The sequence below is a fragment of the Macaca nemestrina genome, chromosome 9 (assembly GCF_043159975.1).
Source record: "Macaca nemestrina isolate mMacNem1 chromosome 9, mMacNem.hap1, whole genome shotgun sequence".
NCBI lineage: Eukaryota > Metazoa > Chordata > Mammalia > Primates > Cercopithecidae > Macaca > Macaca nemestrina.
In genome coordinates this window covers 140,435,597-140,449,613 of record NC_092133.1, presented here as the reverse complement: position 1 = coordinate 140,449,613, position 14,017 = coordinate 140,435,597, and the positions used below count along the sequence as shown (strand labels likewise).

At 47.2% G+C, this 14,017-nt stretch overlaps 1 long non-coding RNA gene across 3 annotated transcripts in view; it reads left to right on the top strand.

Moving 5' to 3' along the window:
- Positions 1–14,017, top strand: part of LOC139356433 (uncharacterized) — a 152,910-nt gene that overhangs the window by 65,843 nt on the left and 73,050 nt on the right. The window contains exon 5 of one of the 3 annotated variants that reach the window (XR_011608378.1): positions 4,300–5,692. The exons of the other annotated variants lie outside the window; for them this stretch is intronic. This is a non-coding gene — a long non-coding RNA (uncharacterized lncRNA). Of the gene's footprint in view, positions 1–4,299; positions 5,693–14,017 lie in introns of those variants that run through there. 3 annotated transcript variants of the gene reach the window in all.

Here is a 14,017-nt window from a genome sequence, read left to right as displayed (position 1 = left end):
GTAGATGTTGAGATAGTTGGGTGCACTCAGCTGTGTCAATAGCTCTGGACCTCAGTGCTGTGCCTGGAGTGCCAGAATATGATGGGTCCCAGAGGGAGGGCCGCGTTCAGATGAAGACTGTGAATGTCCACATGTGCATAGCCCCAGGGCTGTGGCCCTGTAAGGACCAGGGATGCCACCTGGAAAATCCTGTAGTGTCCTGTGTCAGCTGGTCTGTGAGGGTGTGAACGTGCAGCCCTACAGGGCATGCTCGCGGGACAGATGCACCTGTGAATGAATCCACGTGGATGTCAGAGGGGCTGAGCCCTGAGCCCAAAGCCCAGCTCCTTCACTGAACTGTTGGGCAGCTTTGTGCCCTTCCTCAATCTCTCTGAGCCTTAGTTCTCTCCTTGTAGGCAAAATATCTGTGCAATAATAATTCCTGACTTGATGGTCATGGAAAGATTGAATAAGATCTAGCTCCCAACATCACCCAATTAGGTTCCTTTCCTTCCTTTTCCTTTCTAATCTTAGAGAGAAAGAGATAGGAAAAGCAAGAGGGAGAAAAATGCTGGCAAAGCAGACAATAGTGTGTAGCACCTGGTGCCCTCACAGCGAGCGTGACCATGGCCTGCAGCAGCAGGGAGCCATATAGCTATGCCCAGCTCCCGGAGAGGAGCCAGCGTGGGCCCTGGGCTCTGAGCCCCTGTGGCTAGCATAGCACTTACATCTCTTGGTATAATCAGGGCACCTTGGCATGGAGGGAGGCCACACTGTGCCCCCAACCTCTGCCATCTTTCCACCCCAGCAGACTCCAGGGACTGGGCCTGACTTTGCTCAGAAGCCTGAAAAACCCAGAGACAGCCTCCTCCTCCCAGGTATGATGCCTGCACACAAGGGACTTGGGTCCAGGCTGTGGACGTGGCCACCGCGGTCCCCTGCAGCAGTGGAGAAGGGCAGCAGCTACCTGGTGGCCTCTTAGTCTCTCTGAAGCCAACTCTTGCAGCTTCCTCTTGTTCAACTTCCTGCCCGGAAGCTTGTGGGGCAGGTGGTTATTACCCATAACGAAAAGGTGTGAAAAGGAGTGACTTGGTTCTCAGTCCCGCCCCAAATGAGTCACCTTTTTTTTTTTTTTTCCTCCTTTAAAATTGAAAGTCAATGGATGGCTTTGGTGTTATAAGGGCCGTTCTTATCTGATTGTTGCATTAATATGATCCTCAAAATCGACTAAAGGAGGATTAGGATAAATATTTTGTATTAAAAAAGGCACTCATTTCAGTTGAGATAGGGTTTTAAGTTTTAGAGCAGAGGGAAGAGAAAAATGGTAATACAAAAATGAAAATGTAAATAAAGATTTTAATCCCAGCGAGACTGGAATATGCAGGTCTTGCCCTTGGAAGGGGCTGAGCCATGTACTGCCTCAGCAGAGCGGCGTGCAGATCCCCCCAACCCCCCATCCCCGGGCCGCTCTCAAGGAGTGTTCTGGGTAGATGCTCTACTCTTGTGGGGTTCCTGTGTTTGCCTTCCTTGCTGTCAGCGTGGCCTCACGTCCCTGAAGAAGCAGGGCTCCCAGGGCCCCCCAGCCAGCGTAAATGTTAGCACCGTTGCAGGGATGATAGCCGCTGGTTTTCAATCGTGCCTTTACACACACTCCAGATCTGTTTGAGTCTTATTTTAACTATATTGCCTAGATAAAGGGACTCTCCTAAGAAATATGGTGTCCTAGGTTCACTACCAACCCCACACTCCTTGGGTTTCTGTTGTTTGTTTGTTTTTGAGACGGAGTCTCTTGCCCAGGCTGGAGTGCAGTGGGATGACCTGGCTCACTGCAACCTCTGCCTCCCAGGTTCAAGCAATTCTCCTGCCTCAGCCTCCCAAGTAGCAGAGATTACAGGCATGCGCCACCACACCCGGCTAATTTTGTATTTTCAGTAGAGACAGGGTTTCACCATATTGGCCAGGCTGGTCTCGAACTCCTGACCTTGCGATCCAGCTGCCTTGGCCTCCCAAAGTGCTGGAATTACAGGCGTGAGCCACCCCGCCCAGCCTATTTGTTTTAATATTTACCTAAGGTCACAGTCACATTTTATAATTTATTGTATCTGAATTTAGAGTGATTATGCACTGTGGATCTCAAGGCCTAATGTGAATTAACACTTTGGGGAAATGGAGAGTATGATAAATTCAGGCCAATGCAGGCACCTCCCTGCTTTTATGCATGGTTTGAGAATTGACCCAGCAGTTCAGTCCAGTTTTGTGTAAGGAAAGCTCACAGTGGCCAGGTGAGGAAGCCAGGGGCTGAACACTGAAACTACACAAAGCGTGGACTGTCTCTCCGCAGGAGACAAAAGATGGATATGGTGGACGAGAGGTGGCCTTGACATCGTTCAGTGAGTGGTTAGCACTTTAGTGGCAGCAAAGCCCGCAGCTCTGCAGAGGGGAGGCAGATCCCAGCGATTCTGAGAAAGCCCGGCTTCAGGAGGAAGAGTGAGAGAGCAGGGACTCGAGTGGACCAGGGAGTGCAGAGGATGGGAAAGGAGGTGACTCCAGGGGAAGCGTGGGACCAGCTGGTTGTGGTGGGGGTGTAGTGTCCCATGTGTCCGTGCCCTGGCCAGGCGTGGCTCACCGTGTACCGTGTCCTCAGTGCTGGCGGTGGCTCACTCTGTGTGTCAGCTTTGTGTGTGTCTTCCTTTTTGAGCAACTGTTGAGCCTGGGATCTCCAGCCCCTTTGCATTCATGGTTCTGGCCCTGACTGCCATCCTGCTGTTCCTGTTTGAAACTGTGTGTGGGTTTCCTGATGAACTCCCCATCCCAAGCAGACACCCATAGGAAACCAGCTCTGCTCAGGGCTCGTGGCCCTGAAGAAGGCGGCGAGGAGGATGTGTTACAACCCTGGACCCCGTCACAAATTAAATGAGCTCCCTTAAGCTGCTTCATCCGCTGTGGCCTCTGTGCTGTGAGGTAAGAAGAGCAGAGTTTGATCGAGGGCTGCTTGAGATGGCTTAACTCTCCAGAGTGATGAATGCTTCCTTATTGCCCCCAGATGGGCAATTTTCTCTGACTGCCAACAAAATGTAGGAAGGTAAAGGAGAATTAGCAGACAAAGGAAGCACCTCCAAAAGCTGCCCTAGGACACAGAAACCCCGTGCTGGACCCACAGGCTTTCTGGGAGAGCAGGACCCTGAGGGCTTTGAAATGAGCGGCCTCATTGTTCCTGCGGGGTGGGGTAGGGGGAGGGGGGGCGTGCTCCACCTGCGCTACCCCTTCCCCCCACACTCCTATCTATCACCCATATAGACTGACAGCTACAGCCTATTTTCCTTCCCGTAATATCTGCCACACCCATGGTCACCCAAGCCAGGATTCCTAGAGTGAGCCTTGGGGAGAAAGGCCCCACAGGTGTTGCTGAGACCCACGCACCCGCGGGGAGACACGAACCCCCGTGGACCCACTTCCTATCCCCATGACCTTCCAGGATCTCTGCCTGGTTCTTTGTACAATCACGGAGGAGGCAGCTGAAATGTTCCCTTCGGGGCATTTGTAAACCGAGGTTACTTCCTGTTTTCAGGAGGAAATGCGCCTGGAGCTGGGAGGGCTGTGCTGCCAGGCGAGGCTCCCGTCCTCTGAGTCACCCGCCCGCTGTCTCCCCTGGGGACCACACGCTGTGCAAATCCGCCATCCATCCATTACCGTCCATTATCAGATGGAAACCTTCCAGCCCCTAGTGAGAAGTCGGAGAGCACTAATGTCCACATGGGGACAAAGTTATTGACCATGAACTGAGGAAATGTATTTTTTTTTCCTCCTTTCCCCTGTGATTGGAATTACTAATTAGAACAACATGAAACTAAAATGGTTCCAAGGCTGAAACACTTGGAGAAGAATCTCTTGAAGTCCGTTTTTTTAATCACTGGGCTGAGACTAAAGTATGCTGCCAACATGCCAGATTATTGCAAATTAGCCAAATTAATTAATCTAACTCAGTCCTTGGCTCTATTAATCATGTGTTTTAGGTTTTTATGACAGAAAGAATATGTGACTGTTTCAGCATAGTGCATAGCGATGAAGTTCACAGGCAGGTGGCTTTTCTTCGGCTCAAAGCTGTATCTTGAAATCTAAGCAGTAAATAGGGTTCCCTCAAATACACTCAGTAAATTTCACAGTTTCTTATTTTATTTTGTTTGCGTTTGAAAATATCTACCTTTCTGCTGTTAAGATTGTAAGAAGTGAGTGTTATTTTTTCCTTGAGTACTGAAATGTGTTAAAAGACTGGCTCATATATGGAACCCATTTTTATGATCATTCTCTTTTAAATGCCAGAAATCCAGAAGTATATACCTAAGAAGAGATTTCTGTTGAAGTCATTTATGGGCTAGAGTAATTCTAGATTCTCCGGAAACGTCCCAAGCCGAGCCGTTGGTGAGGAAGTAATGTGAATCACACCCAGTCCACCTACCAACGCCTCACTCATTGTCTGGAATGAATCCGAGACCATGGGCTCTTTCTGCACCGTGAGTGATGATGCACATTGAACTTGCATTCTCGATGTGTTCCTCACAATTTATCAGGAAATGCTTTGCGTGGAAAAACAATGATGGTGGAGAGATCAGGCACCGTGGTAGGACATGCAGCCTGTGTGACGTAGGGCCCATTGTTTACACCATCCTACAGATAAGATTAAGGCGAGGTGTCCCAGTTCACAGTCATCTCATCATGATGGAGCAGTGGGGTGCTCACAGGGAAACACGTTGCTGCCCCGGAACGCTGAATTTCTACGAGACCGGGTAAAGGGGAGGAGCCATGCAGAGGGGCAAGAGCTGCTGGAGCGCAGCTGCGTCTGGTCCTCAGTCCTGGGCTCCTGGCAGAGTCTGAGCTGGGCGCTAAGTGCAGTCGTGGAAAATGGCCTGGACTCTGAGCCAGGAGCTCTGACCTCTTCCCTGGCCTGGTTACCATCTTGAGTCAACATCTCTGGGCCTCTGTGTTCTCAGAATGAGTGATGTGGACTCCGCCACCCGCAAAGCCCCGGATGCCGGGCGTGCAGTTTGCTGGAGCAAGTGGAAGAGGCACTTTTTTTTTTTTTTTTTTGCACTTTTCCCAGCCATCCTGGTTCATAGGACACTGGCAATGAAAGCCATTATTACCATTCCTGTTAGTGATGCTAATGAGAATAATTTGAATTCATTTGACACGTTTCCTGGAAGGGGCCCAGATTTTATGATTATTGCTCATCTCTGCACTTCGAGAATCTGGCTGAGTCCCAGAGAAGTGGAAAAATACTGTGAGAAAGGTTGAACTTGTGTTATTTCTGGGTTGACTGGATACAGGAAGTACAGCAATCTTAGGAAAAACATGTTTACATATTTCTCTGGATATGTATCTATATATCCTTTTTAGGGTTGGGAGGGTTGATGTTTACCGAAAGGTTTGAACTTCAGCCTCAACTAGCTGATCCCTGACCCACATTAGGTTTTGCAAAATTGGTTCAGCGCCCCGCCCCCAAGCAGTTCCTGTAACAATTTGGGAGCCGGAGAAGGTAAGGTAGCCTCCACTTCAGTCCCCAGGGACCATGAAGAAGGCATTTCTGGGAGGCAATGGACTAGAACAGGGACTTTGCAAAGTCCTGTAGAGAAGCAATGCTCACATGTTTCCCACTGCTTGTCAATATTTGTCTCGGCAACGACTAGACAATGAAATGCACAAATATTATGAAGTATTTGGGGATTTTGTTTAAATTACTTCAGGAAGAGAAGTTGGCTTTTCAGGACATTGGCAGATGGGATTTAGAATGGTCCCAGATGGAATTATCCCAGCTCAGAGGCGCCTCTCCCAACCCTCAACCTCAATTTTCTTTTAATTAGTGACCACCATTTTTTATCATATCTAGCTCGAAAACTTTTTGGTTATTCTTGTATTTATCCTGACCTCAGCATGTGCTTGACTTTCTGTGTTATGTTATCTTGTACTTAATTCAGTCCTGCTTCGTGTACATTTTTTTTGACAAAGAATTGATTGCAAGCATGGACTTAGCGTTAGTTCCTGCTTTCTAATAAAAGCCTCCCTTTGTAACCCAGGTCAGGCATTTCAGAGATGTGCACAAAATCAACACTTCCTATAGAGATTACGTGCACATTTTCTTTTGGTGGAATAATGCTTTCACTGGAATAATAACGTTATCTTTTTTAAAAGTATGTTAAAAAGTTTAAAACGTTAGGAATCTAGGTTCTCCCTTTAGACTGCACAGCTGATGCTGAGATTGGAAGTAATATGAGAGACATAAATAGGGCCTCAATATGCCTTTGTTTAAAGATATTAGGATCATTTTGGCCACCTACAGCAATCACAAAAAATCACAGGACATCTGTGAAGCATCCCTACAGTTGGCTCACACTTCACAGCCAAGCACACATTTTTATTAGATGACTTTGCTTTATTCCATCTATTTGAACAGCTATATGCTCCATGGCTTCATAAATCTTATTCCTGTGAAACACACAGGTTTTACCAGCTGGTGTATTCATGACCAAGATTTTTACCTTAAAGCAATCTTCTTTTACATGGCAATGGATTTAAATGCTAGGCTGGCTTCTGTAATGTATACACTAATGCACACACTACATACACTGACACACACAAACAAACATGTATGGACAATTCTGACTACTAATGTCCTGGGTAAAATTGGTTCCCCACTAAAATTCATGTGTTGACATCCTAGTCTCCAGTCCCTGAGAATGTGACCTTTTTTGGGACAGGATCATTATGGAGGTAATCCATTTAAAATGTGGTCTTTAAAGTGGGTCCTAACTCCCTATGGCTGGTGTCCTTATAAAAAGAAAAAGTTTGGACACAGAGACAAGAGGGAAAATAATGTGAAGAGACACAGGGAGAAGACAGCCGTCTACCAGCCACAGGAGAGGCCTGGAACAGATTCCTCCTCACAGCTGGGAAGGAGCCAATGCTGCCGGCACCTTGGTCTCTGCCTTCCAGGCTCCAGAGTTTTGAGAAAATAAATTGCTGCTGTGAACGCCTGCCAGTCTGTGGTACTTTGTTCTAGAAGCCTGAGCCGACTCACAACTAGTGGCACAAAGCTGCCAGCCGGTGGAGAATGGCTTTCAGCAGTTGCAGAGGCCGAGGTGGGGATGGTCAGTGCCAGGGTCTCTTACCCCAGCAGCCGGGTGTGACCTGCCTCTGGTGCTGGACACATAGGATTTGGACTCCGGGCAGCCATGGTGTCAGCAGAATCTCTGTAAACCCGCCTGTGGGGTGATTCATCTCTGTTTGTCTTTACCCATTTTGTTTTTTTTTTTATTTTTTATTTTTGAGATGAAGTCTCACTGTTGCCCAGGCTGGAGTGCATTGGCATGATCTCAGCTCACTGCAACCTCCACCTCCCAAGTTCAAGTGATTCTCCTGCCTCAGCCTTTCAAGCAGCTGGGATTACAGGCATGCACCACCATGCCTGGCTAATTTTTCTATTTTTAGTAGAGATGCCGTTTCACCATGTTGGATAGGTTGCTTTCGAACTCCTGACCTCAGGTGATCTGCCCACGTCGGCCTCCCAAAGTGCTGGGATTACAGGTGTGGGCCACTGCACCTGGCCTGTCTTTACCCATTTTCTAAGCCAAGCAATGGCTCTTCACAGATATATTTTCTTCTTAGATCATTTGAAGTTACTGTGGGTTGCAACTGACAATCTTGACTGATACAGAAATTGGTACCAAGATTGGTTGTAGCCAGGAGGCTCTGGAAATTTGAGATGGTTCTAAGAATTTTCTAAATGTTAAGTACCTAATTTAAGTTTTAAGTACCTAAATTGTAGGAACAACAAAGAACCATACGAAATAAATTTCAATCGCCAGGAAGTTCTTCATATTGAAGCCGTCCTCACAGAGTTAGCAAGAATTCTGGACAGAAATGTAGTTATAGTTAAGTATTAATCACGCTGCACTGTGGCCCAGTTTCTTGTAAAGAGAAGTCACTGAGCACTAGGTACTGACCGTTCACATTCCTATAGATAGGAGTCCTATAAATAGGATTTCTGTAAGGCTTTTGTTTCAGAATTGCTTCAGATGTTTTTCAGATCTCAAATTCCAGAAAAATAGCTGAGCCCACCAATCTGAAATCTCCAAAGAGCAATGGAATCAGTCTGAGAATACAGCTTCTTCCTCTCCCTGTCTCATGATGTCACCCTGCACTCTTCAACCAATGGAATCCACACCTCCACCCACTCCAAAACCCTTAAAAACCCAGGCCGGGCATAGTGGTTCACACCTGTAATCCCAGCACTTTGGGAGGCAAAGGCGGGTGGATCACAAGGTCAAGAGATCGAGACCATCCTGGCTAACATGGGGAAACCCCGTCTCTACTAAAAATACAAAAAAAAAAAAAAAAAAATTAGCTGGGCGTGGTGGTGCCTGTGGTCCCAGCTGCTCAGGAAGCTGAGGCAGGAGAATGGCGTGAACCCAGGAGGTGGAGCTTGCAGTGAGCTGGGATCGTGCCACTGCAGTCCAGGCTGGGCAACGCAGTCAGACTCCATCCGTCTCGAAGCAAAAACAAGCAAACAACAAAAAAACAAAAACCCTAACCTTGGCTGGGCTCGGTGGTTCACACCTGTAATCCCAGCACTTTGGGAGGCTGAGAAGGGTTGATCACCTGAGGTCAGGAGTTTGAGAGCAACTTGGCCAACATGGTGAAACCCTGTCTCTACTAAAAATATAAAAATTAGCCGGCCATGGTGGTGGGCACCTGTAATCCCAGCTACTTGGTAAACTGAGGCACGAGAATACCTTCAGCCAGGGAGGCAGAGGTTGCAGTGAGCCGAGATCATGCCGCTGCACTCCAGCCTGGGCGATACAGGGAGACGCTGCCTTAAACAAACAAACAAACAAAGAAACAAACAAACAGAAAAACCTAACCCCAAACCCCTCTGAGAGACAGATTTTAGGTTCCTCCTGCCTCCTTGTCTGTGTCCCTGAGACAAAACCTCTTTCTCTGCTGCAAGTTGGTGTCTTGGCATATGGACTTGCTGTGTGGTACGTGTTGGGCTTGCAATGAGCCTATTACTGTTACGATAAGATACGGGGGAATAGTGAGATGCAGGGCTGCACTGCACAGCGGACACCAGCTGCTGTGAGTTTCACTCTGATGAAGGGAGGGGGTGGGAAGATGAGCTGCTGTCATTTTTCTTCTGCTTGGCAGGTATTCACAGGACTTGACTTGGATTTCAACGTCTCTTTTGGTTCTTACTTTTTTGTTCTGTTTTTATCTGGGATTTGTTAGGAGAAAGACAGTGAAATCTAAACAGCTGACAGAAATAATTTTTAAGGCTCAGAACAGAAAACCAACTATTAAAGAAGGCATTGAGCTGAGTGAGGTCTCTAGGATCAGACAAAACCCTAAATGGTAAAATAGGAGAGATTGAGGAGGTGATGCTGTTTTCCTGTTTCCTCCTTAATTTAGAGGAAAAGGAAGAAGGAATAAACCAGTATGCTCCGCAGTTTCAAAATACATAAATAAAAGTATAACTCTGCAATGCTAAATCTGAAATGCTGCTCAAAACTGGAAGCTTCCATCATAAGAAGGGCATGCAATTGTCTACCTAAACATTTCAGGAAAATCAAGATTTTTTTAAGGTTGAGATATGGAAATAAAGTTTCCACAGAGTGTATAGGTTGGTATTTGTATTTTAAAAGATTATTTTAAGGTTTTGTGTCTTAAATGAGTTGTGCAAAGTCTAGTAATTACAGCTTGAAGATATTCATGGTCTTCTTGTCTCTAGCCTTGCTGTCAAATAATCTAGCATCCATATTCCAATCAAAGTGGCTATTCTCAATCACATATCTGCTTCTGGATATCACTTAATGTGACCCAGCCTCCCATTAGCTCTCGACACCCAGAGTCCTTGTGCCTTCACCCATCTGTCTTGAGTTCCCTTCTGCACACGCCATCAACCCGTCCAATGCACAAGATGTGGAAACCAGTAAACCTGGCTTTCTCATCCTTCCTGTGCCTCCCAGCTGTGCAAATTGGGTCAAATCAACTTCTCTCTACTTAGTCTTCTTTGTACAAGATGCAGATAACCATACTGTCTAATAAGATTCATGGGAGAGGAAGTAAAAACAAAAATATATAATTCACCTGCAAAATGCCTGACTCAGAGCAGATGTGCCTTTTCCTGTTCCCGCTCTGCACCCATGAGCACCCCACCATTACTTGTAAATAGGCCGAGTAAAGGGAGGCTTACTAGAGGTAGACCTGGTGGAAGTAGGCCTAGTAGAGGCAGCCCTGCTAGAGTTAGGTCTAGTAAAGATAGGCCTAGTAGAGGTAGGTCTAGTAGAGTTAGATCTGGTGGAGTTAGGACTAGTAGAGGTGGATCAAGTAGAGATGGATGTAGTGGAGGTAGATCTCGTGGGGGTGGATCTCATGGGGGTGGATCTCGTGGGGGTGGATCTTGGGGTGGATCTAGTGGAGGTGGATCTGGTGGAGGTGGATCTCCTGAGGGTGGATCTCTTGGGGTTGGATCTTGTGGAGGTGGATCTCAGGGTGGATCTCATGGGGGTGGATCTCGTGGAGGTGGATCTTATGGAGGTGGATCTCGTGGGGGTGAATCTCGTGGAGGTGGATCTGGTGGAGGTGGATCTCATGGGGTGGATCTCATGGGGTGGATCTCATGGAGGTGGATCCTGTGGGGGTGGACCTCATGGGGGTGGATCTCATGGAGGTGGATCTCGTGGAGGTGAATCTCATGGAGGCGGATCTCATGGAGGCAGATCTCATGGAGGTAGATCTTATGGAGGTGGATCTAGTAGAGGTGGATCTAGTGGAGGTGGGTCTAGTGGGGTTGGATCTAGTGGGGGTAAATCTAGTGGAGTTGGCCTAGTAGAGGTAAGTTTTATAGAGATAGGTCTGGTAGAGAAAAGTCTAGTAGAGGTGGATCTAGTGGAAGTAGGACTAATAGAGTTAGGCCTAGTAGAGGTGAATCTAGAGGAAGCAGATCTATTCATAGCAGAGGTGGCTGTCGTTGAGGTACAGCTGCACAGCAAATTCTCATGAGGGCTCATCTCCTTGTCTCATTCAGGTCTTCATCCATCGGCCTCCTCAGTGGAGAATGAGTCTGCAGTAGACAGTGACTATGGGCATCTCGCTGTGGCATTCCCAGGGTCTGCCCTAACCCTCATTCATTTGGCCCCCCGCCAAGGGGATGGATTCCCTGGAAACGTGCATGTGTGGGTTTCGCTGCCCACCTCCCTTCCCTGTGCTCCTGGGAATGGCACGGACATTTGACCTGCAGGGAGTGGAGACATCCCATGTTTGCCTGTGGAATTTGGGGACCCTGACCCAGCCCAGCTCCAGGACTCAACTGGAGTCAACAGTCAGTCAGTTACCAAAGCCACATGGCAGCCTCAGGGATTAATCCGTGCATGAGAACATAGTGCCCAGAGAGTCATGAGGGGAGTGTTGGATTCTCTGGAGAGAGAGACCTCCCTCTCATCTCTGGGGATAGGTAGTGGGGAGAGAACAGGAGATCCTACAGAATGGGGCACCTGGACAGGCCAGAAGGACGCTGGAGGGCAGCTGCCACCACAGATGCTGATACACTTGCCCTTCGATGGCTTCTGAACCTAGATCTAGCTATGGAGTGGTTTATGAAAGCCCCTAAGTCCCTCTTTTTAATTTTAGCTTGCATTGGGTGGTCTGTCACTTGCAACAGAAAATCCCCAGCTCACAGCTCCCGTGTGAGTAAAGGCACTTGAATGCTGTTTCCTTGGAGGTTGGCCCTGAGATGGTTTCATGCCACTGCCACTAGGGACCCTGGGACCATTGCTCGTGGAATCACTGAAAGAAGCAGACGCATAACAGTTAGCATGGCAGTGGGTTTGGGAAAACAGATTGAATTTTTATTCACTGTGGCCTGTCCCAGCCTTGCCTTCTCCTTGTCGTAATTTTGTCCATTATTTTTAGTATTTTAACATCAAATGTCCAAGTTAGTGAAGATGTTTTACTTCAAAATGTAGACCCCAGAGAACAAAATGAGATACAAAACCTTTTTGGAACATGTGTTTAATGACATACTTTAATGGAACTTTTAGCTGCTGTGGAGAGGTTTTTGGCATGAGTTGTATAGCTTCTTTTAGCAAATTTCCTAAAAATCAGATGCATTTTACACTTGGCTGCATAGTAAACCCTAAAAGAGGTTCCTGGAATGGACTGAAGTCTAAGAAGCCCAACACAAATAAGACATTCATCTGCATGTTCTCACAGCAGCATCCCCAGCTGAACTGGGCTCTGTGGGGACTCAGCATGGCGTCTCCCTACGGGCATTTTCCCCTTTAATTTGTCAGGGTTCCCCAAGGGTTATCTTGCATCACATTCTACCTCGAAGTCCAAAATCAATTTCTATAAGCAGTATGCATGCGGGGAAACTGAGATCAAGTCTCTGTTATCAGATGGATGTCATATTCTCTCTCTTTCTCTCTCTCTCTCTCTCTCTCTCACACACACACACACACACACACACACACACACACACTTTTAATGAATGAGAAATGCATTCACATCACATTTTAATAGGATTGCTCTCAGGAATGATGGAGGCCATATTTATGAAAGGATTCCAGCACACTTCTTCGCACATAGTAAACCCTTAGATATACCTGTATATGCACACGTGTGTGTGTGCGTATGTGTGTGTGTGTATTTTAAATGCTCATCTTATATCAAGAACAAGTGACAATAAACATTTCAAGACAAGCAACTGTATTTCAAATACTGACAGACCAGGGAGAATTTTACATTAGTCACTCAGACCTGGCAGATCGTAGGATACTGTGTTCCAGAAAAGCTGTCACGGCTAGAATGGAGCACGTAGGACAGCGATGCCAAGGTGCTGTGTTCAGCGAGTAGCGGAAGCAGGGAGGAAACAGGGCTTGTTAGAGTGGATAAGGTCATGGAAATGCTGGGAAAGGGAGCAGGAAGGGTTGCCAATGAGATTCAAACATTATCTTCAATCCCTCAAGAATGAGGAAACATCCCAATTTATGAAAGCTTTTTTTTTTTGTTGTTGTTGTTTTGTTTTTTTTTTTTTTTTTTATTGTGACAGGGTCTCACTCTATCCCCCAGGCTGGAGTGCAGTGGCATGATCTTGGCTCACTGCAACCTCTGCCTCCTGGGTTCAAAGCCATTCCCATGCCTCAGCCTCCCGAGTAGCTGTAGGCGCCTACCACCAAGCCCGGCTAATTTTTATATCTTTAGTAGAGACGGGGTTTTACCATGTTGGCCAGGCTTGTCTTGAACTCCTGACCTTAGGTCATCTGCCCGCCTCAGCCTCCCAAAGTGCTGGAAATACAGGCGTGAGCCACTGCGCCCGGCCTTATGGTGAAAACTTTACGAGAATTGAGGCTCCCAGCAGAAAGTATTGAGTGTGTCTGGCCTAAGTGGGGTTTTGGATTTTGGGTGAAGAGAGGCCTAGTGCCTGCTCTACACTCCATGCTTCTCTCCTAATCTCACAGCCTCAAAAACTTCCTCTCCACAATGTCTCCGCCCTGATGGCCTGATGGAACATCAGGTCCTGGCTTCCTGCTGCTCAATATTGACTTGGCGGTATCCACTAGCACCTGAAGCGTAAGAGCTCCCCACTAAACTCACCCTCTCTTCTGGCTTTTTCAAATCCCTGCTCATGGCACCTTCCTGTGTAAACACAATGGCACTTTCAGTTTCTCATCAACAGCCCAACACCCAGGGACCTTTGGCTTTGCCATCACTTGTCTCCACATGAAATAATCGCTGAGTCCTGATGGTTTAACAGCTGCAGCCTCCATCCCATTTGTGTCTTCATCCCGGCTGTCAGAGGCTGTGCCTTCCTTTCTCTTCCTTCCCCAGTCTTACTTATCTGTCAATTCTAGAAAATGGTTCAAAAAATAACGCAAATTAATGATGACGCTTAATTACTGAAGGTCTTTGATTGGCTCTCCTTTCTTGATGGTAAAATAGCTACTTCTCCGTGTGACATTTCAAGTACTATACTCCCATTCTGTCCACT